Raw genomic sequence first — 22,612 nt, 5'->3', positions numbered from 1 at the left:
TGTTGCACCAAGGACTTTCTTTTTCTTCCATTAAAATCCATGCATCAGCTATTTCAGCCCACTACAACACGGATCCACCCTTATTTTCGCATCCACTTCTAAGGCAGTTCCTCAGAGGGGCAAAAAACATTAGGCCCCCCAGGAGAGCACCTACACCAACATGGGACCTTAATTTTGTTCTGGAAAAGCTTACGCTACCTCCCTTTGAATCAGCTTTCTCTGCAGATCTACAGTTTCTATCATGGAAGACTGCCCTGCTGCTAGCAATAACTTCAGCTAGAAGAGTCTCAGAGCTGCAGGCACTAATGGCAGTGGAACCTTTCCTCATTTTCCATCAAGACAGAGTTTCTCTATGAACTAATCCTTCCTTCATGCCTAAGGTGGTTTCCAGTGTGGCTTTAAATCAAACCATGCACTTACCCACCTTCTTCCCAAATCCACAGAACAAAGGAGAAAGACTTCTGCATTCCTTGGACATTCACAGGCAACTTTACTACTTGGATAAAACTAAGGCTTTCAGAAAATCTGACCAGCTCTTTGTATCCTATGCTACAGCTTCACAAGGGAAGGCTATATCAAAACAAACCATTTCCAAATGGATAGGACATTGCATTCGTTTTTGCTATACCCATCATGGAAAACCAGTTCCTGCTACCATTAGGCCCCACTCTACCAGGGCAACAGCTACATCTACAGCCTTCCTCAGGGGGGTTCCAACCAAGGAGGTTTTTGAAGCTGCAACTTGGAGTTCAGTACACACCTTTACCAAGCACTATCACTTACCACTTTACTCTAAGACTAGAGCTGGCTTCGCCACTGCAGTTCTGCAGGGCCTTCTAGCCTCCTCTAACCCTCTATAACTCCTCCACCCATCCTTAGCTTTGGGATTCTACCCAAGTGTGATGACTGCGGTGGGGTAACACGATGAACATAGTACAGTTTTGTACCTACCATAAATGTAGATGTTCGAGTGTACACCCTGCTGCAGTCCAGGTTACCCTCCCTCCATCCCCTCTGTTCTAACTGGCTAAATCTCTACAATACCTTCCTGATGTATTTGCTTATAGCTGGAGGGATTTTGTGTTTGTGCAAATTTGGTACTAATTACTGACCACCTTTTTGGGGGCACCTGACATCTGGAGCAAGAAAAACTGAAGAAAATGGCATCAGATGCATTATATATATACCCCTGGCACACTGACGTCAGGGAAGAAGCGACAGCAACCGACGCCGGACCAAGACTTTGGAATTCCGGCCGACTGCGGGACCACCTGACGACAGGATAACCCTAGTGTGATGACTGCAGCAGGGTGTGCACTCGAACATCTACATTTATGGTAGGTACAAAACTGTACTTTTTCTTCCTGACCCATTACTCTTTCCAAGAAACTCAACAGTTCTTATTAGTAGTTAATGCTGAAGTTGCTGATGCAAAATCATCTTTCATTCAGATTTTTCTGGATTCGAGCATACTCATTTGGAAATCTGAAAGATGGTAGAAACACATTTGCATACAGTCCTTAAATTTTGTTTTGTCTCATTCCTTCATGAAACTTTCAAGTGGCTAATTAAATAAGTTGTAATTATTGCCAAAAAAGCAGTATCTCAAAAGTTACATGTCTTCTGCCATTCTCAACTTACTTGTGGAGATCTGAAGAATGCTTGATATACATATTGTCAAATTTCACAGGCACATTTTATTTTACTGTTGCTTCTTGCAAAACTAGCAGGCATATTTTGTTTTTCGACTGTTTTATTCTGCAAAACTGTAAGACAGTAATGCTAATATGGTTATGCTTTAATTAGTTGCAGTCTGCTAAATTTACTCTCATCTGTATAAATACTTGTTTGTATTATTACCTGGTGTTACCCAGTGGTCATACTGTCTGAAATTGCACACAAGTGTTCCTTGTGCATGCGTACATGTGTGATTGTTGAATATGACATTTCTGGGGCTATCCTGTATGTGTCGGTCTGAATTATTTCCAGATAGTTCATTTTTTTTTCTTTTTAGATTAATTCTGTGACCCTTTTGTTGGCTATTTGCATGCTGATGACTGTGCAGTTGAGCTAATTCTAGTTGTTGCTTAATCTATAGCAGAAGCAATCTCATATGTGCCAGTCTGACTACCATGTAATTTAACCAATCCTTGTAGGATATTTGGCATCCATCCTACCTATATTTCCCTGTGACTGACCATGCACTTATACAAATAGTTTGATTGTTGCTCACTGCTTTCCGATGGCTATACCATACGTGCCTAGTCAGAATACTATGTATTTGGAAGTAACAGCGATTCCTGCTCCTTGCAGTTTGTCTTATCTTATCCAAGGCAGCAACTACCGAATCCAGCATTTGTGCACTGTTTCCATTGTGTCATTATCATAAAATTAAGTTCTTTGCTATATGTTTAGTTTAGCATCCTCCCCCCACGCATTTTATTCTAATGAGCTAGCATGCTGCTTTGGTAGCTTCCCTATATGTTTAACTGGCTTACTGACACTGAACTAAGTGTTTCCATACCGGATTTATGTCCTGGATGTACCTGTATTCATATTGCTTGTGAACTGTGAATGGTTTTAATCTGCTGACTAACTATGTGTACTGTTGAATGGGTGGAAACTGTTGTCTAAATCAGCTGTATTCCTCTATTTTACACTGTATAATTCTACGTGACTTATTTAAGCAATGTATATCTAAATGCTATAGCTGCGTATTGTATTGCACTTAGTCCACTGTTTGTTTTATTCACTGCATACTTGTTTATGCATAGTAAAGTTCCTCTCTTAAATGAGAATCATACTACTGCTTATTGCATTTGTCTCCCCTGTATTTTCTCCAGTAACTCTGTTTTACCTACTCCTCCCTACTCATCCTCACTTAATCTCTTTCCAACCTCAAACCTCTCCCCTTCACCCAAACCACCCAAGGCCCCCACATAGTTTTTCTCTCACTTATCTAACATCACTGTTCACTAGCAGCCCTCACCTGCAGCCACTTCTCTTTTACCTTACACTCCAGTACAATATATTTCCCCCCCTCCTTTGTCCATGAATTAACTGCCCAGTGTTTAACTATCTCACTTATCTGGGCTCTACTTCTACCTAACCCCTTTGTCTCTCTTCTTCTTTTTTAGGTTAACAATCTACCTTCACTGCCTGGGACTACCTGAGGTCAAGTCCCTTCGTGGGTGTATCCCTCCAATATTAGTGACTGTTTAAGTATGTCCTGCTTAATCTGCTAATTGCTCTAGTAGCTACCTGTAATATACTGTTGCTGCTGTTGAGGTTATTCTCCTGCACACCTCTGAGCTGCTCCCTGTTTTTCTCCATCCTATCCTACCCTACTCCCTCCTACCTTCCTTTAATGTGTTTTTGCTCCCTGAAACCTCTCTTTTGCTGTGCCCCCCCTCTGTTCCCTCTCTGGTCTCTCCTACTCTGACCTATCCGTACTTTACTACTTTAACCCTTCTGCCCATCACCTGTCACCATACTTCTCAATTACTGCCCCTAGTCCTGCAGATCTAACCCCAGTCTATTTCGCTCTGAGCTCCACTGCCTCCATCCTCCTCTTGCTCATACATCTGCCTAACTTACCTGCTTCACTGATTGTTTTCAGAGAATTTCTCCAAGGATGTAGCCCCGCTCCATTCGCCCTCGCTACACTTGGGCTCACTTCACTCCCCTACCCTACCCTCATTCTCACCCACCCCAATAAAATTTTCCTTATACCATCCACTCCCTCCCTTTCCTGTCTCAATCAACCAATCACATCCAACTTGTTCCCAGTAACTAATCCCAGCCTTACATCAGCCTTACCTACGTTGCATCACTTCCTACCATTAATTACTACACTCACTCCACAACTGTCCTACACACACTCTAATTATAGGTTCATAGGTTCATAGGTTCATACTAGGCTATCTGCCCTGGGGCAATTATAAGCCTAGCCCGATTCTGTATGGCTTACGCCACCCCTTGATTTGAGTATACTGTGCCCTTTTTTAAGGTTTAGTTTACTGTGCCTCTGTCTAATAGTGACACAGGAGTAATCCCTGGGACAAACCTACGATCCCCCATCCACTTATCGAGATTCTTCTTGAAGAGATTCAGTGAGGTGCTCTGCCTCACATGAACTGGAATTCTATTCCAGAGCGAGCCTCTGGGTTATGAATCTGTCCCTCCAGCAAGTTCTATTTATTTCTGTGCTGAGGTTCAAGTCCCTCGGCGTGTGGCTCTAAGGGATTTAGATTTACTGAGGTGGAGCATGTCCATTAATTCTGGATTTGACATAGCTTTGTATGTCAGGCATAGATCGCCTCGAAGTAGGCGGTATGCAACTGAGTAGAGCTGGAGTTTTTAACCGAGCAGTATATGGCATCTGTTTGGGACCCTTGATCCTCTTGGTGAGATACTTTTGGGGTCTTTCTAATTGCTGCAGGTGTCGGGTAAGGTACATCCCAAAGGGGCATTGTATTCTATGATGGGCCTGATGAGGGATGAATAAAGGTGCACGATTACCTCTCTTGATCTAGATGTGAAACCCTTCGTGATGAGGTGGGCTATGTAGAAGGTCTTTCTAACCACTTTGGCAATGTGGTTTTCAAAGGAGAGATTGCTATCAACTTGGGTCCCCAGGTCTCTAATAACTTTCTCTGTACTTAATGGGTTTCCGCCTATGTGGTAATTTGTGGGCACATTGTTTTGCCAAAGGGTATGACTATACATTTTTTGGCATTTAGCTTTAAACCATGGCGCTGGCACCAGTTATCTGTCTCTGTGAGACCTTTTTGAAGGATGTTTGTGTCAGCTGGAGAGTTGATTATGGAGTTTGCAGTCGTCTGTGAACTTGGTGAGCCATAGTCCTCCCACGTTTGCCTGTACCTCAGAAAAGTATATACCGAACAAGAGTGGTCCCAGGACAGAACCCTGTGGGACGCCACTTGTGACCGGTTTGAGTCTGACATGGCTCCAGCAACTCTCACTCTGTGGGTTCTGTCTTTGAGCCAGTTTGCGACCCATCTTGTGACATAGGGATTTATATTTAAGCTGGATAGCTTATCTATGATGCCAGTGGGGTATTGTGTCAAATGCCTTTGCAAGGTCCAGATAGGCTGTGTGGACTACCTTTCCTTCATCTATGGCTTTGGTGACTGTTTCAAAGAAGTCAACCAGGTTCAAAAGGCAGGATCTGCCCTTGACAAAGCCGAACTGGGTAGGATCTAGTGTCTGTAGGTCCCCAATGTCTTTGTTTATGAGCTCCATGATGATCCTCTCCATAGCCTTGCAAACTAAGCTAGTCAGGCTTATGGGCCGATACTCTCCAGGGCCCGTAGATGCTCCACCTTTCTGGAGTGGGACCACTGTTGCTGTCACGCCATTCTGTGGGCACATATCCTGTAGTGAGGCTGAGATTGTATAGCTGTTTTATTTGAGGGATTAGTTCCTCTTGTAGTTCATGTAGGAACCTGGGACGCCATCTGGTCCCATGGAAGCAGTGTTTTTTGCTTTGGAGAGGGCAGCCTTCACCTGAGCATCTGAGATGTTTGGGAGGCAGCCCTCTGCCGGGATAGATATTTGCTCTTTTGGGGGGGGGTGGAGAAGTTTGCACTGAACCTGTCTGCCAGGATATTGGCGATGTCTGTGGGTTCAGTGTATTTTTTGTCATTTAGAATCAACTCAGAACAAGTCTGGGAGTTGCATCCCAAGTTTCTAACATAACTGAAAAAAGCCTTATGATTGTCTTTGGTGTCCTGTGCAATTTTTCTCTCGAAGCTGGCCTTGGAGGATTTTATGAGGGATTGTAATTTTTTGCTAGTACTGATCAGAGATGCCTTCCCTATTAGGGATTTTGCTCTATCATGTAGTAGCTTCCTCCTTCTGTTGTACAGTTTATTTATGGCAGGGGTCCACCAGACTGGACGCCTGCCTTTGGATGATTGGGTCTTGGTTTTGTTTGGGATAGCATGATCCATGCATTCCTGGAGATGTCTGTAGAATGCATTTATATAGGATTCTGCAGTTTGGGCTGTAGTTTCCACTGGCCCTGTGGCCTTGAAGGATTCCACTTCGGTTTTGAGAAGTGAGAAGTTCGCTTTTGAGAAGTTTTTCACTGTGGTTTTCTGGGCTGGGGGTGGGGTCGGGATGTGGACATCCAGTGAAATTAATTTATGGTCTGATCTTACCAATGAGGGATATACTTCTGGTGTGGAGCATAGAGTCCCCATGTTGGTAATGATCAGGTCTAGTATGTTGTCCCCTCTTGTGGGAGTGGTGACTAGTTGTTCCATAGCATTTGAGTTTATAATTTCCAGGAATCTTTGGGCTAAGGTGCTGGGGTTTGAGTAGTGCTTCCAGTCAATGTTTGGGTAGTTGAAGTCGCCCAATATAATGGTGTTCGGAGAGATCTTCATGTTCTCCAATGTTTTCAGGAAAGCTGAATGGGATTCCTGACTTTGAGAGGGTGGTCTGTAGGATGCTATAAACTGAAAAGCAGTCTTGCCCACTGTGAGTTGCACATGGATGGTCTCCGATCGTGCAATGCCACTAACCTGGAGGTGTGGATATCCTTGATAAATATGGAAACTCCCCTCCTTTTGTGGTTCGGTCCGGGTTTTGGGGCGAAAAGCATGATATGAGGTATAGCCTGGTAGTGCTGGGGTGCTCTCTGGAGCCTTGAACCAGGTTTCTGTCACTGCACAGATATCGATGTTCTCCACACTGAGGAGAGCTTGAGTGCGTGCATCTTGAGGTTAAGACTTCTGGCGTTTAGCAGCATTACCCTTAGTTTCTTGTTCCTTGTGCTCTCTATGGGGTGGGTTTGACTTTTGAGCCTTGCCTAAAAAGGCACTATGGGGTGTCAAGAGCCTTTGCCAATATCCAAAAGCCCAGTGGTGACAGGTGCAAGCCGTCCCTAAGCAACGTGGCTTGTCGAGCATGTCATCCCAGGCTGACAGACACTGGATCCCCTTTGAATGACACCAAAATTTTAGCCAATTGTTAAAATTGATCATTTTGTCTTTGTACTGTGGCATCATTCTAGGTGAGGGTAAGATGCTGCTCAAGGTCAGGGTCATACCAGCCTGGGCTACATGATCAGAGAGCTCCTCTATGTCCCTTTTCATGTAGTCCAGGGAGGTACATCTCAGGTCATTCACACCAGCATGTACAATGACTGAGTCATATTTGTATTTGCTTTGGAGTGACCTGAGTGCTTGCGTTATGTGGCGGATCCTAGCTCCCGACAGGCAGCTCACTGTGACCTTCTCTTTATTCAGCCTGGTGAGCGGGACGTCAGTGTGTCTGACAATAGAGTCACCTATAACAAGAGTATCAGGTGTGTTATTCAGCCTTAAGGGCTGTGGCTGCTTGGCACACTGACTTTGTGGGTTATGTGTTGTGTGTGTTTTGTTTTGAGGTAGCGTTTGCTTGGATGTCTGCTTTGGAGGTCTCTGTTGCTTAGCTTATGCAACATCTTCTCATCACCACTACACTCCTCCTATTTTTCTCTGCTCTAACCTCTTATCACACCTACCTTTCCCACCCACAAACATATTCCCCTACCTCCATCATCGATGACACTCTTCCAATAACGTCCTCCTTCACTATCTCCCCATCTCTCTTCAACTTGTCTACCACTTGTCTTCATAAACTAACTATACTTCAGAAGCACCCACCTAGCTACAAATCCAAACCAAATCTCCACACACGTCTATTACCTATTTCTCCTCTCACACTGTTCACTAATATCTTACTCCAGTCTGGTGATATCCACCCCAACCCAGGTCCCCATTCCTCTCCCCACAGTCACACACCCCTCAATCTCCTCTATACCTCCCCATTTCCTGACACCTCTCACCAACCCCAACCTCAGACTCTAAACACTTCCTCATACAAACATCAAACTATTTACTTACTAAATATTCAAAGCCTAACCAATAAAATCACTGAGCTGCACTCCTGGATAGCCCATACCACCCCTCATATTCTTTCCTTATCAGAAACTTGACTCAAGCCATACATCACTGACAGTGAAATACTCCCACCTGGCTATAATATCTACCACTCTGACAGATTCCCAAAAAAGAGGGAGGCATAGCCATCCTCTACTCTGACAGCCTAAATCTCTTACCTGTAACCATCCCTATTCCTGACTTCCACCCTGCTGAACTTATCATCCTAAATTGCCACCTAAATCCTCACAAGAAATTAGCTATCACTTCCATCTATATGCCCCCTGGACACAATTCACCCATCCTAGAAAATATCCTATCCTGGGTTTCCCAGAACATACCTTATGAAACCCTCATCCTTGGAGATGTCAATATAGACTGGTCCAAACTCACAACTGAATCTCCACAACTCAGTATCAACCTACACAGTTTCCATCAGCTGATAACATCCCCCACCCGCTTCCATAAAAACCCATCATCCAGCTCCACCATTGACTGGATTCTAACTAACTCCTTCCACCATTACCACAGCCCCACTACCCTACCAGACTCCCTAAGTGATCATCTCCCTACCTCTGTCTTAAGACACACCACCCAACCACCCAAACCCCATCTTTACGAAGACTGTCATAAACTCTCTAACTTTAATATCCCCCTATTTATCTCCATATTATCTAGTACTGACTGGTCCATCCTTAAGCAAATCCCTCTCAATGATGCTGTCAATAAGTTCAATAGCATTTTCCTGAATATCCTCAACTCCCTTGCTCCCTCCAGGAAAATTAGACTAAAATCGAATTATGCTCCCTGGCTTTCCAAGGACACTAAGTATCTTATGCAAAAAAGACACAATGCTTGGAAAGAAAACTAAGGAACTTCCCCTACTACAAAATTACAGAAAACTACAAAACCATGTTAAGAAACAAGTCAATAAAGACAAAAAGGCCTACTATAGCTCTACACAACTCAACACCAAATCCAACCCTCGTAAGTTTTGGTCTACTCTTAACAAAATTCTTTCTCCAGGCTGTCCCAACAACCCTTCCCCTTATCCTAATAAATCTCATCAGGAAACCGCAACCCTCCTAAATAAACACTTTATTGAAACAATCCAAAAACTCACACCAACCAGTTCTAACACAACTACTTCCCCAACCCCTCCCATCCCACTTACCAATAACCTTTTCTCCTTTCATTATGTTCCTATTTACTACATTAAATCTCTTCTTCTGAAGCTTAAACCCTGCACTCCCCCCATTGACAATCTACCTCCTACCTTCCTCAAACTCGCTGCAGAATCTATAGCCTATCCTGTATCTATTCTTATCAACAGATCAATTAATGAAGCCATTGTCCCTGTCCTATGGAAATCTTTCTTCACTATCTCCTGCATAAAGGAGGTAACTAAACTGACCCATCTAACTACCAACCCATCACCTTCATATTCCCCCTCTCTAAGATACTCGAAAAATGCATTCACTCACAGCTTCTCAACTATCTGCTCAAGCATAACCTTCTCACTTCCACTCAACATGGTTTCCGCCCTAATCATAGCACAACTACTGCCCTACTATCCTTCACCCATACTATCTCTGAGGCTCGAGATAACAATCTACTTATATCCTGTCTCTTCCTTGACCTTTCAAAAGCTGTAGCTACAGTCTCTCACCCCATACTGCTATCTAAGCTTGCTAACTTCAACCTATCAGCTACCTCCCTCACCTGGTTCTCCAGCTACCTCTCCAGTAGGCAGCAATCTGTCAGATGGCTCTCTTCTTACTCTCCCTTCATACCAGTCCCCACTGGAATACCACAAAGATCCATCTTGGGTCCCCTGGTATTCAACTTCTTCACTAATGAACTTTATACATCTGGTAAACAATCCTCCCTCATTCAATACGCAGACAACTCATCTCTCATTTCCATCTCTAGCAATATCTCTGAACTCCAAACCCAAACCCAACACACCTTTCTATCCACTGAAAAATGGTTGTCTGACAATCTACTCATCCTTAACCCTAAAGAGATCAAACTCTTACTCTTTCTCCCCGTTCTCTTTCTCACCATAAATCCACCTTTTCTATCACATCCTCTAACAACACTATCATTAATCCTGAAGCCCACACAAAGCTCCTATGATGAATGCAAATTCAACCTGCACATACTACACTGCATTAAAAAAAACACATCAGAAACTGGGTTTGCTATACTGCAACCCAACATTTCTAACTTCTACTGCTAGACTCTCTCTAGCACAGACACTGCTCCTCCCCTCCCTCACATATACTGCCCCTGTTCTAACCAACATTTATGCCACATCTTTGAACAAACTTCAACAAACTTACCATAAAATAGCTAGGTTTATTACAAACCTTCCATACAACTCTAACCACTGCCTGGCCCTAAACTTTCTCCAATGGCTTCAACTCCTCCAACAACTCCTTCTATCACAGTTTCTAATGTTGCACTCTATTCTATTCAAACCTTCTTCCTGCTCATCTCTCTCATCCACAGTCTTCACCTACACCCCAACTTGAACCCTCTGCACTGTTAACCAGCAACTCCTGGATATCTACCAACCAAAGAAAAATGTAGGCAAACTGCTATATAAATGCTCTGTTGCCCAAGCTTGGAACACACTGCCCTTACACATACATTCCATCACCACCCATCACGCTTTAAAAGAGAACTCAAACTTCATCTACTTAACACCAAAACTTGCCCCTGCCACGACCCAACGTAACCAACCTTATCCCTGTATTTGCATGTAAAATAATCTATCCCCAATTCACTTTGTAACCCACAAGGTAGTTTCCTGCTAAACACAATCAATAATACTGAAGGAATTAAAATTTTTATTAATCTATATTTATCCTGTAAATAATCGTATGTGTGTATATGCCTGTATGCATGCTTTCTACTTTGTATCTTAGATTTCTTGTATTTCATATTTCTGTAATTCTTTGATTCTGAAATTTTTATACACTGTAAAATTGTTTGTAACTGAAGCTTTTCTCCTTGGGTCTCCACTGAAAATGGCCCACAAGCCCAGCTGGACCCACCTGATTAACAAATGTCAATAAATAAATAAAAATAAATAATATTAATATACATCACTGAAATGTATGATGTCTTAGTTTATTAATTTCATATGAAATCTGGATAACTACTTGTAACAGTATGTACATCTCAACATATTTATATTTCCATTCAGGACAAATGCTACAAGATAAAAACATGTATATGCTGGTGTTCCTGCTCAATTATGTTTTCATGTTACTTACTTAATTTTACTTCTGACATAAAATACGTCTATGGTACTGATTCTTATAACATCAGTAACAGATCAAGTGTATCAGCTAGTGTAACTCAAATTATGTTGAAATGACCCAAACCAGATTTGCTTTACAGAGATAATTTCCTGGAAAATTAGTACTTTAATCTTTCAGTGGCCATTGGTGCACTTAATGCCGAAGTTCCTCACCTGGTTTGTCTCATTTGAGGTTCCTTTTTGTTCTTCAGGCTAACCAGTGCTATAGGCTTCTGTTTTTGTGTGGATTTTTCATTTTCTTTGCTCCTCTTCTTCCGCACCCTGTTTTGTAGACTGACATAGTTTCTTTTGTCTTTACCACCAACATCTTCTTGACTATTTACTTTCTGAGGATGATGCCCCAGTTGAAATATAGACGTACTTGTACAGAAATAAAATCAGGAATTGGTGTTCCACCAAAGTACCCGTAAATATGAGTGTTGAGTGAGACTGAGTGCCTGTGTGTGTCCAGAAGTGGGTTGGTACCTCATGGAGGTAGTTCCTTCATCTTATGCCCATTGAGTGGCAAGATAGGCTTTGGCTCCCCACAACCCTGGCTTAGACTTAGCATGTAATCTAATAAAAAATGAAAGACTGACTATTCCTAACTATGAATATTAGATGCCCACTTTGAAAATGTGAAGATGTGATACAATAAAAAGTCTTTTGATAAAGTCTGTATCCACACTTCTTATGCAGAAATTCAGGTCACTGTATTGCAAGCACCAGTATGATTCTGTCATAGTCCATATGAATGTAAATGACCTGAGGCATACCTCCTTGGATATGATGGAGCTTTCAGACTATGTTTCACAGGCTGGTATGTACCTAGCATTGAACAGCATTCTGCTTTTTCCAAAGGTGATGCCACAATATGAACTGAAAATGATTGACTTTAATAACTGGCATATTTTTTTGATTTTGGATGCTGCAATGGTGCAGCGGTAATGTTGTGACTTCACAGCAAGAGGTTCTCTGGTTCGATTCTTGACTGGAGTGCCTCCTGTGTGGAGTCTGCATGTCCTTCTTGCATTCATGTGGGTTTCCTCTGGGTGCTCTGATTTCCTCCCATGTTTCAAAGACATGCATCTGGAGTGTTTCTCCCTGGGTCTCGGCTGAAAATTGGCTTTGTTACAAGTCAGATGTTGCTAGTAAACAAATGTTATATAAAAATAAAATAAATAAAATATCACTGCAAGGGAGTACAGTATTTGTCAGCATGGGAGGATATGGTCAGCCAACCATGCTGCTTTGTCAGAGATGGTTTGCACCTGTCCCCTCAAGACTTTGAAATGTTGACTGAAACTTTGTTCTCCCCCATTGTTCCTTTTTTAGGCAATGCCAAACTGATAAAACCTGTGACATAGTGAAACCAACCCTAGAAAATCTAAACGTGTTACTGCACAATGCCAGAAGCCTAAACAAGAAACTCTGCTCTCTCCCCAAGCTCTTCTCACCTTGAAGAATGAAACATTTGTGCATTTACTGAGACATGATTTAAATCCATGAAGGGCACCCTGGCAATACAGGGCTACAATGTCTTCCACACATTTAGACCAGCTACTACACAAGCAAAAACAGTCATACGTTAAGGCTGGTCAAACAGGAAGATGCTCTTGAACTTCTCCAAATCCAAATCACCATAGGCAAAATCCTATACCATATCCTCCTTGCAAGCTCTAGGTCCCCTTATATGACCTAGGAAACTGATAACACATACTTAAACTTACTGAACAGTGAGGATGTGTCTGGGGGCCTAGAAGGGAAATTATAACAAAGGAGGGTAGATTTATGAAAATGTTTGTCATGGAAGATGTGCATTCAGTACTAGGATTTCAGAGTGAATTTACATATTATTCTCCAAGATACAAAAAGTGGGCTAGGCTAGATAGAATTCATATCTCACAGGAACATGTGCATTTAATTGAAGGTCTTGAAATACACCCAATAACTATTTCAGGTCATGCACCAATAATCACTAAAATAAAAATGCAACGTAATGAAATAAAAATGAGTCACTGGCGCTTTCCCACCTATCTATCGATTGAAAAGAGAGGAATTTAAGGAATGGGTTTTGGATTTAATTCAGGAGCTGCTAGAGAAGATAGAAACTTATTCTGAAAATATAACTAGGGAGTGGGATAAAATTAGAGTGGATTTTAAAACTAGGGTGGAAATAAAGGAAAGGGAGATATGGTTAAGAAGTAACAATAATTATTTAGAGGGACTGACTAATGTTAAATTATTGCAAAATAGGGGGAATCTCTCAGAACAAGAAAAGGAGCAAATGCAGACTGCTAAACAGAAAATAAGGGATTACCTCAATAATATGCATGAGTTTAGAAAGATTCCTGTTAAGCAACTGTTTTTGATAATAATTCTAGACCACAAAAACTTTTAGCACAACGACTCAGGCAACAGAAAGTGGAAAGGGCTATCACCAAGCTTAGGGAGCCTATAACAAGGAAGATAAGAGATTATGTAGAAGTATTAAAAATATTTCAGAAATGTTATTAAAGTTTGTATAAAGCAGAGGAATATGGAAATCAAGAAAACATACAAATGGAAATGTTTATGGAAGAATTGAACATGCCAAGGTTAGAGGTAGATGAGGCTCAATTACTAACAGCTAAGATAGGAGGACATGAGATAAAAATGGCTATGTATGACCAATCTACAGGAAAGTCCCAAGGAATAGATGGTATTCCTCTGGAAGTTTGGGAAACTAGGAGGGAAAATGATAAAGATCTGGGAGGTTTTAACAGTATTTTAAGAGGAGGAAAAGTACCAGCATCCTGGAAGAAAGCGCTGGTAACGGTAGTACCTAAAGAGGGCAAACATCCGTCGGGTCCAGCTTTATACAGGCCCATTTCAATACTAATCCATGATTGTAATGTTTTTATGTCTATAATAGCTAAAAGAATGACAAAAGTGATACCAAAATTGATAGATATGGATTACTGTGGTTTTGTGGAGGGGAGGCAAACATTTGACAATATTAACAGAATATTGATGATCCAGAGGGAACCAGAATGCAAAAGAATATCACTGTTATTGGTAGGTCTTGATGCAGAGAAAGCATTTGGCAGATTAGACTGGGACTTCATGAGCAGAGAAATGGAAGCATTTGCTTTCCCTGATACAATTATGAGGTTGATTAGGAGTATATATGCAGGATCAGAGGCAAAAATTAAAATGGGTGGGGTCCTCTCTGATAACCTATGTTTGAGTAGAGGAACCCGGGAGGGCTGTCCGCTTCCCCGGTGTTGCTTGCATTATATTTAGAGCCATTGGCAAAGAAAATAAGGGACTCAGAAATTCAAGGATATAGTTGGTATGGTAGTCAGGAAAAAACTGGCTCTATTCCCAGATGATATTATTTTATACCTGACAAAACTAGAAAAGGACATTACAGTGTTGTGGAATATTTTAAGACAGTTTCAAATCTTCTTGGGATACAAAATTAATGAAGCTAAAACAAAGGCAATATTGGTGAATTATGTACCCACACATTAATTGGTCCAACAATATCTATATTTATGGGGGCATGATAAAATGAAGTATGGATTAGAAATGACTCTGTTGTGGCAACTAAGGATATGTGGGAATAGACTAAATAGAAGATAATACAAAATTTGAGAAACTGGAAGGTTTGTTATATGGATATGGATGCTAAGATACAAGCAATTAAAACAATTTTAGTTCCTTTAGTCTTATACACAGATCAGGCATATTTTTATCAGCCAGAGGAGAAGCTGTGTATAGCAATTAAAAAAGAGTTGAAGGATTTTATCTGGGAAGGGAAGACAGCAAGGGTCAAGTGGGATAAGCTGATTCTTCCAATAGAAGAAGGAAGACCAGGATTACCTAATTTGAGGGGTATTTTAGAGGAAGAAGGCTACTCAGACAGTTTCAATAGTAGTAGGAGCAATGGGTCTTACAAAAAAAAGAATTTGCAGTCATATTTAGATATGTTACCAATACATGTAACTCCATATGAACTGCAGAAGGAGTCATTACTGGGTACATTGCAGGTGCTGTGAAGAAGACTTCTCCCTAACATCAATGATTGAAACAATACTAATTTCGTGAATTTTAATCATACTTTGACTTAGGAATGGGGTCCATTCCTGTCATAATATTAGAAACCCAAAAGACTTGGAGAAATTAAAAAGACAGAAGCTGAAATATATATTAAATCTAGTGGCTGACAGATTCATCTCCAGTTTTACCCCCTATCTCTCTCTCTCTCCCACCCAGCACTCTGGAAATAACATCAAATTTACCCCACCTATCACTAAAGAACACTCCTAGGTGAAGAATAATGCATCAGTGGACCTTGATAATATCCTGGGATGCTTCCTAAATAGCATGAAACATGAGCTATCAGGACAACTAGAATCACTATTTAGCCATTGCCTCAGAAACACACAACTGAAGAGCTGCAAAGGTCATTCTTCTGCACAAGGGTGGGCCATCTATGGACCCTGGAAACTACAGATCTATAATCCTGACTATTTTCCTAAGCCTTGAAAAAAAATATTATGGAAATGATTATCAATGACATATGAAATATTCAGACACTGGATCCAACCAGGTTTGGTTTTGCCAAAGGCAGATCATATTTGCTCAACCTGGTTGACGTCTTCAAGATGGTCAAGGCAATGGATGAGAACAAAATGGTGCATACTGCCTACCTTGATATGGCCAAGGCATTTGATGCAATATCCCACTCAGTCACATAGATAAACTCATATAATTAAGTATACACCTGGATTGCTGGGTGGCTATCAGTTAGAACCCAAAAAGGTTCCACCTCCACAAATAGGCAGGTTGCTAATAGGATCCCTCAGAGCTCTGTGCTGGGTCCCTTCTTTTTGATGTCTACTTCTCATAAAGTGAAGGCCAACATCAACGGCCTCTGGCAGACCAAGTTTGAGGACAATTGCAAACTAGGTTAAGTCATAGAATCCTCTCAAGTTAAAAATATTCTCCATGAAGGGCTGACTCAGACAAATAACTGATGATAGATCCATGGCCTGAATCTCAATGCCAAGAAATGCATAATAGTATCCTTTCGTAAATCAGCTACCTCTCAAAACTACTTCATTGATAACACAACCCTAAAAGTAGATCCAGTAGTCAGGGATTTAGGGATGCATGTAGACAGTAACTTGCCCTTCGATCATCATGAGTCTACAGTAGTAAGGAAATCATTCTATGTTATACAACGTAAAAAGAAGAGTATGTCATCTAGGTCCAAAGAAGTCATTGTCCCACTGTATTCATACCTCATCATACCAGTCACTGAGTACAACGCTCCCTTTACTATGTATCTGACCAGGCACATGCAACAACTGGAATGTCCACAGATATTCCTCATAAGAAGGATATGGGGCATAAACGTATCCACTCAAATTGCCTCAAAGCCCTATCCCTGTTCTTACTCTCCTACACAGTGCTGTGGAATGATCTACATCTGCCATACAAGACATCCTTGAATCTTCCCCTGATGGACATTCTGCATATCTGCGAAACAAATAGCAGCAGAAATACCAGATCTAAAAACTAAAACCATGCTTGTGACATAAATAGGACATGTTAGTAAGACTGGTATGTTTCTCAGAGAATACCTCTTCTCTGGAACAGGCTTTCTATCCATGTGAATCAGAGTTCTTCCCTAAAGCAATTCAAGCATAATTTGGACCAGTGGATGGGAACTGGAAATTCAACAGTGGTCTGGCACCTTTGTCCCTACTAGACAAAGGCAGCCTGTAGTTGCTTGATCATCTAAGCCCTAGCCTATACCTTTGCCCCACAGAATAAACTTAAGGTCCCTAAACTGGTCTGATATGTATGGGATGCATAGCTAAATTTAAAAAGGCCCCTACAGTCATTAGCCTAGTGCAGACCTATGAACTTTACTTGCCTTGTATAAGCAGATGTCAAGAAAATAGTTATAATTATAGTTCATATCCAGTTTGATATTAGTAAAACATGAATTCAAGTGTTGAAAGAATCCATCCAACTTTGCTGAACTGATCTCCTTCCAGCACACAAAACAAGTTGCCAGTGTTACATTTGTAATATTATAGTGCCAAAACACATTTTTCCACCAAAATTGTGCTGTAATATTTACCAAATCATATGTGCACGTGCATGTATAAAAGCCATTGCTTGACCTACAGTAGGGTCACAAAATTGCATTTAAAGTTCACAGGTGAGACAGTATGTTATTTTCTAGTAGGATATTGCCCATCATGCATTTTAAGAGTAGGTAGACAGTACCAATTTCATTACCTTTATCTTTGCTTCATAAGGTATGTACATACCCAAAGGTGCACATCAAATATTGCAAACCATTACTTACGGTCAGCACTTTCATTTCTCAGTTCATTAAGTAGGAATCAGTTATTTAATAAATAAGTATAAGACTGGGTAAAACAGGTTTTACTTTTTAAATATCTGCTAAACCAATAACTCAGTAAGATATCCTTACTTCAGGTAAGGGTATCTTACTGAGTTACTGGTTTAGCAGATATTTCAAAAGTAAAAAGTAGGCCTTATAGGAAGTCCAACACATATTTCTGAGTTTTCAGTGGGCTGCATAAAGTAGCACACCTGTGAAATTCAGTCATGAAACAGTTTGAAGATTCAAAGGATAAAAATCCATTTATAACCTATTTATATAAATAAGCATCAATCTTTGTTTTATCTCTATAGGTAGTCTCCCTAGTACTCTTAACATAAGTAACCAGATCAGCCAATAGCATTTCTGTTTTTGCAGAGCAAGTGAAGACATCATAATTCCTTTACATCTTCCACATCAGCCTTGTTTATTACTAAGGTCTCATTTTATTGTAAATTACCCAGTGTTTTTCTTTCAGCTATAATATTTATTAAAGTAATCCAAAGTTTCTCCATCACTATCTCTATAATATTGTCCTCATACATCCTTTAGAATGCAGTTGGGCTTCAACCCCGTTCTTAACTGGCATGTAACAGGATCGTTTTTTTTTTATTATTACTGTTGTATATAATTATGATATGCTAGTCCAATCCCTCAGCAAACCTAAATTTCCTGCCTGCCATGTTCATATAGCTTAATACTACAGAAAGTACCTCTGCTGGTGGAGATAAAACAGTTTTTTTTAATATGCCCATTTCGACTTCAATTAGTTCATAATCTGAAAGATTTAAATTATTTATTTCAGTTAGGGGACTATTTTGCCACTATGATTGTTGTTACTAAGGTTATGGGGTCTTTTAGTTGGGAAACCATCCGCAGGTGGACTTGCTACATCAAAACTCAAGTGGTCAGTGTCAACACTATACTATGAAGTTCCTTCCCATTACCTGGCTCCAAACTGTTTGCTTTAGTGTCATTGAAACAATTCAGAAATCTGTTGGAAGCAGCATATTGTTCAACAGAGGATATACAAGTCAGAAATGGTGTATGAGTGCAGGATAAAATTAGCTCTCTAAAATGAAGTTCTGTACAGAAATGGTAAGACTCACAAATAGTCCATTAAGATGTGCTAACTTATCAACAACCTCCACTTTTTTCATTTTTCTATGTGATCTCAGGGTATTGCATCAACTTTTGTCACCTCCCTCAATTCAGTGCCACTGTCCTACCTTCTTCAACCATAATGCTTGACTGTCAGAGGTCTTTTCTCATGCAATCCATCCATCTCTTGTCTGGATGACCTTGTTTCCTCTTACCTTCTTCCTGTCTGCCCCAAATCTTCTTCACCAAATTCTCTTTTGCTTTCCTGCATATGCAAATTAACCACCATAATCTGTTCTGCTTGACATTCTCTGCAATTGGGGTAATTTTGGCTTCTCTTCTGACGTTCTCATTGCTTCATCTGTACCACAGTGTACATCTGCCACCCATATCAGACAGTACCTTACCATCACCTCATGCTTCATTGACTGCTTTGTCTTCATTACCCAGGTTTCTACAGCATACAGTAGCACAGGTCTCACCACTGTTTTGTGCATGTTACTTGTCAACCTCTTTGTCATTCTTCTGTCATACACTGACCCTCACACTCTGTGCCAGTTGGCTACAGCCCTTCTTCATTCACACTTCTCTTCTCATCAACCAACCTTCCCAATAATTTGAAGCTGTTAACCCATTACACTATTTTGTCGCTCTGCCCCTCCAACTCTCTAACATGTTTGCTAATGTAGTCCAACACTAGTATGAAGAGCAGTGGGCTCACTGCTGAACTCTGATGTGCACCCATTCCCACTGGGTACCTCTCTATGAGTCCGAACATTGTTCAGACTTGAGTTATTGGTTCCATATACATAGCCTGCACTAATTCTACTAATGTTCTTGGTTCTTCAGACCCAAGCAGAACTCCCCAAATTAACTTTCTTGGGACTTCGTCATATACTTTTTACAAGTCTAGGAATGCCCAGTTGGACTCCTTCCTCATCTCCAGGTTCTTGTCCATTCTCTGTCTCACTGCAAACGTCAGTTCAGTTGTGTTGCATCCTGATCTGATCTGAAATGATCTCTTCAGGAATATCTGTCATAGTAGTGCCTCTGGTTTAGGATGCCTGTGACCCTTGGTGTAGTATCCATTTTTTCCCTTCTACATTGTGATATGCCAGACACCAAGAACTTTATTTTGGGATCAGGCAATTCCAACTCACATGAATTTGAATTCACTACATCCATCAACTATTTAATCTTACTTGGCTTTTCTTTACCATATGATTTTTTTATTGGAAATTGTTGTAAGCCATCCACATTCTTTAGGAATAGCAGTGGCACTGTCCAAAATGCTATTGATAATATTACCAGAACTGCCAGTTTTATAGTACCATACTTTGTTATGCTCAAAAAAATGTCCATATACACAATCTTTTTGGTCACTTTTGAATACGTTAAGCTACCAGCCAATATTTTTTTTATCAAAACTCTGGATAATAAATTAGAAAATTGTAAGATTTTCTGGATATTGTGGCTGTCTTTTGATAAATCCTAAATTTAAACATCTTATCTGACTTGTATAAGCAAATATCTTGTTGCACTATACTTTAGAACTTTTGAAGCAGTTTTATTCAGTCTGTGACTTTATTTTATGAAACTGTACCTCTACAGATTCACAGCCACGTGTTATGGAAATCTGATTAGTTTTCATATTTTTGATTAAAAATTGATGGAAAAGCTTTTTCATGCTTGCACTAATATCAGAACAAGCCACTTTACAGTCATGTTGCATATAAAAATGCTTTTAGCATGTTTTTCTCAGAATATGCTCCTCAATAGTGCTGATATCTTATTTTTGCATCTTTCCTTCCATGGACATTCTTAGGTATAAACTACAAATATTGGTTCCCAAAGTCATCAGTTCACTGTTGTTTTCCTTTCAGATATTCAAGCTTGGAAGTTTAGTAAGAAGGTAGTTTATGGATCATAATCCTCTTGGTATGCATTTCTTTTCAATGTACTCAAAAAAGAGATTCTGTGATAATAAGACTTTTGGTAAATATTAACCATTTTTTTTTCAAATTTGAAAGGCACACTTGTATCCTGTGCCGTACATCAAAGCAACAATGTAAAGGTATCTGGTATGCCCCCATGCACATGTGCAGTGTATTATTACTAACACTCATCAAAGTGGATCAGACACAGAGGTGGCTAAAGCAGCCACATAGCAATGGGCAAGTGATCATTTGCCTTCACATCTATTATCTGTGTTAATTACCACTTCTATCTATCTATATATTTATTTATCTACTGTCTTTCTATCGCAGTTCATAATTCATTTGCTAATTTGGTTTTAGCATATCCAAAGTGGCAGATTATTACAGAGGCAAAACAGACTGCCTGCCTGGGGCCGAAAGCTACAGGGAGGCCCATTAAAAAACAGTAAAGATGAGCTAAAAATAACATCTTTTTAAAAACATTAAATAATTTTCCATGTCTCTGTCTCTCTAAAGAGAAAGTTCCAGCCATGTCTCTCACTAAGGAAGTTCCACCTCCCACCAGTTTGCATCTCATCATATTTCTACCCACCACCCAGCCGCATGCGCACACACAGAAAGCATGCCTGCCTGGACATCTTTACTATTTGCACGGAAATTAAGTATGTCTGCGCTGTGAATGCTGTCCTTGAAACTATTGCACTGCTACAGTGAGGCAAATAAAGTTGTTCTGCAGCACTGTTGCTGGTCTGGCATAGCCCTGCTGTTACAAAGTAGGGGGATCAGTGTGTGTGTGTGTGTGTGTGTGTGTGTGTGTGTGTGTGTGTGTGTGGATTCACTTCAGAATGTCGAATTTCCAAAACTTCGAACTTCATGTGGTCGAAGAAATATGATCAAAGTTCTGAAATCTCGAAACTCTGAAATGAATAAAAAAAAAAATACAAAACCAAGTTTCTCAAAGTTTTTGTGGGGGGGGGGCAAGCCCCCTGTACCCCCCACACCCCCACTACTTAAATATACCAACTCCAAGATCGCACTACAGCGAGGTAAAGGGAAATCTCCTGTTCTGTGCTGTATGCAGATCTCCGTTCAGAACTTCGAGATTTCAAAACTTCGATCATATGGTCTCGACTGTACAAAATTTGAAGTTTTGGAAATTTGACATTCTGAACTGTGTGTGTGTGTGTGTGTGTGTGTGTGTGTGTGTGTGTGTGTGTGTGTGTGTGTGCGCGCAGTGCCCTTGAAAAGATCATAGCCCTGTAAAAAGTAAGTCAGCTCTTACCTTGAACCTTTAAGCCTCTGAACCTACTCCAAGATTGCAATACGTTACTGCAGTGAGTTGATGCTGCTGTTTCCTGTTTCAGGGGTTTGGGTTTGAATCCTTGCTGTCATTTCTTTTTTTTTTTCTTTTACTGCATTCTGGCAGTTGGTACAGAATAAGTCACTTATCCAGACAGTGCTTTGGGGCAACTGGAAAGTTGGGCTAATCTCCTCAATGGTCCCCTGGAGCGCACGCCTAGTAACTACCTATGAACAAGAATAGATATGGTATAAAAGAAGGAAGTTGATTGTAATAAATAAGACCATCACATGAGCCATGTTCTTTGAGCACAATCTTGGTTTCTTTGTGTTGTTCAATGTTGACAGTGTGTCATTCTTTTGCTGTGAATACACTAGACAATACGAAGTCTATGAGTTAATATTTTAACTACGAATACATGTCAGTTTAGCTTATTTTTTGCAGGCACACAGGTATGAATGCACTATGGCTATGAGTTTTTAAAGAGATGCTTCTCTTGTAGTACATGGTTTGATTCCCTCAGCCCTTGTTTTCCTTTTGTGTGACTTTGGCAAGTTACTTCACCAGACAGTATTCCTTAGCTGCTCCTGAAAAGGTGACACT

The sequence above is a fragment of the Protopterus annectens genome, chromosome 7.part1, assembly GCF_019279795.1.
Source record: "Protopterus annectens isolate FY-2018-M chromosome 7.part1, PAN1.0, whole genome shotgun sequence".
NCBI classification, from domain to species: domain Eukaryota; kingdom Metazoa; phylum Chordata; order Ceratodontiformes; family Protopteridae; genus Protopterus; species Protopterus annectens.
This window is presented reverse-complemented; position numbering follows the sequence as displayed.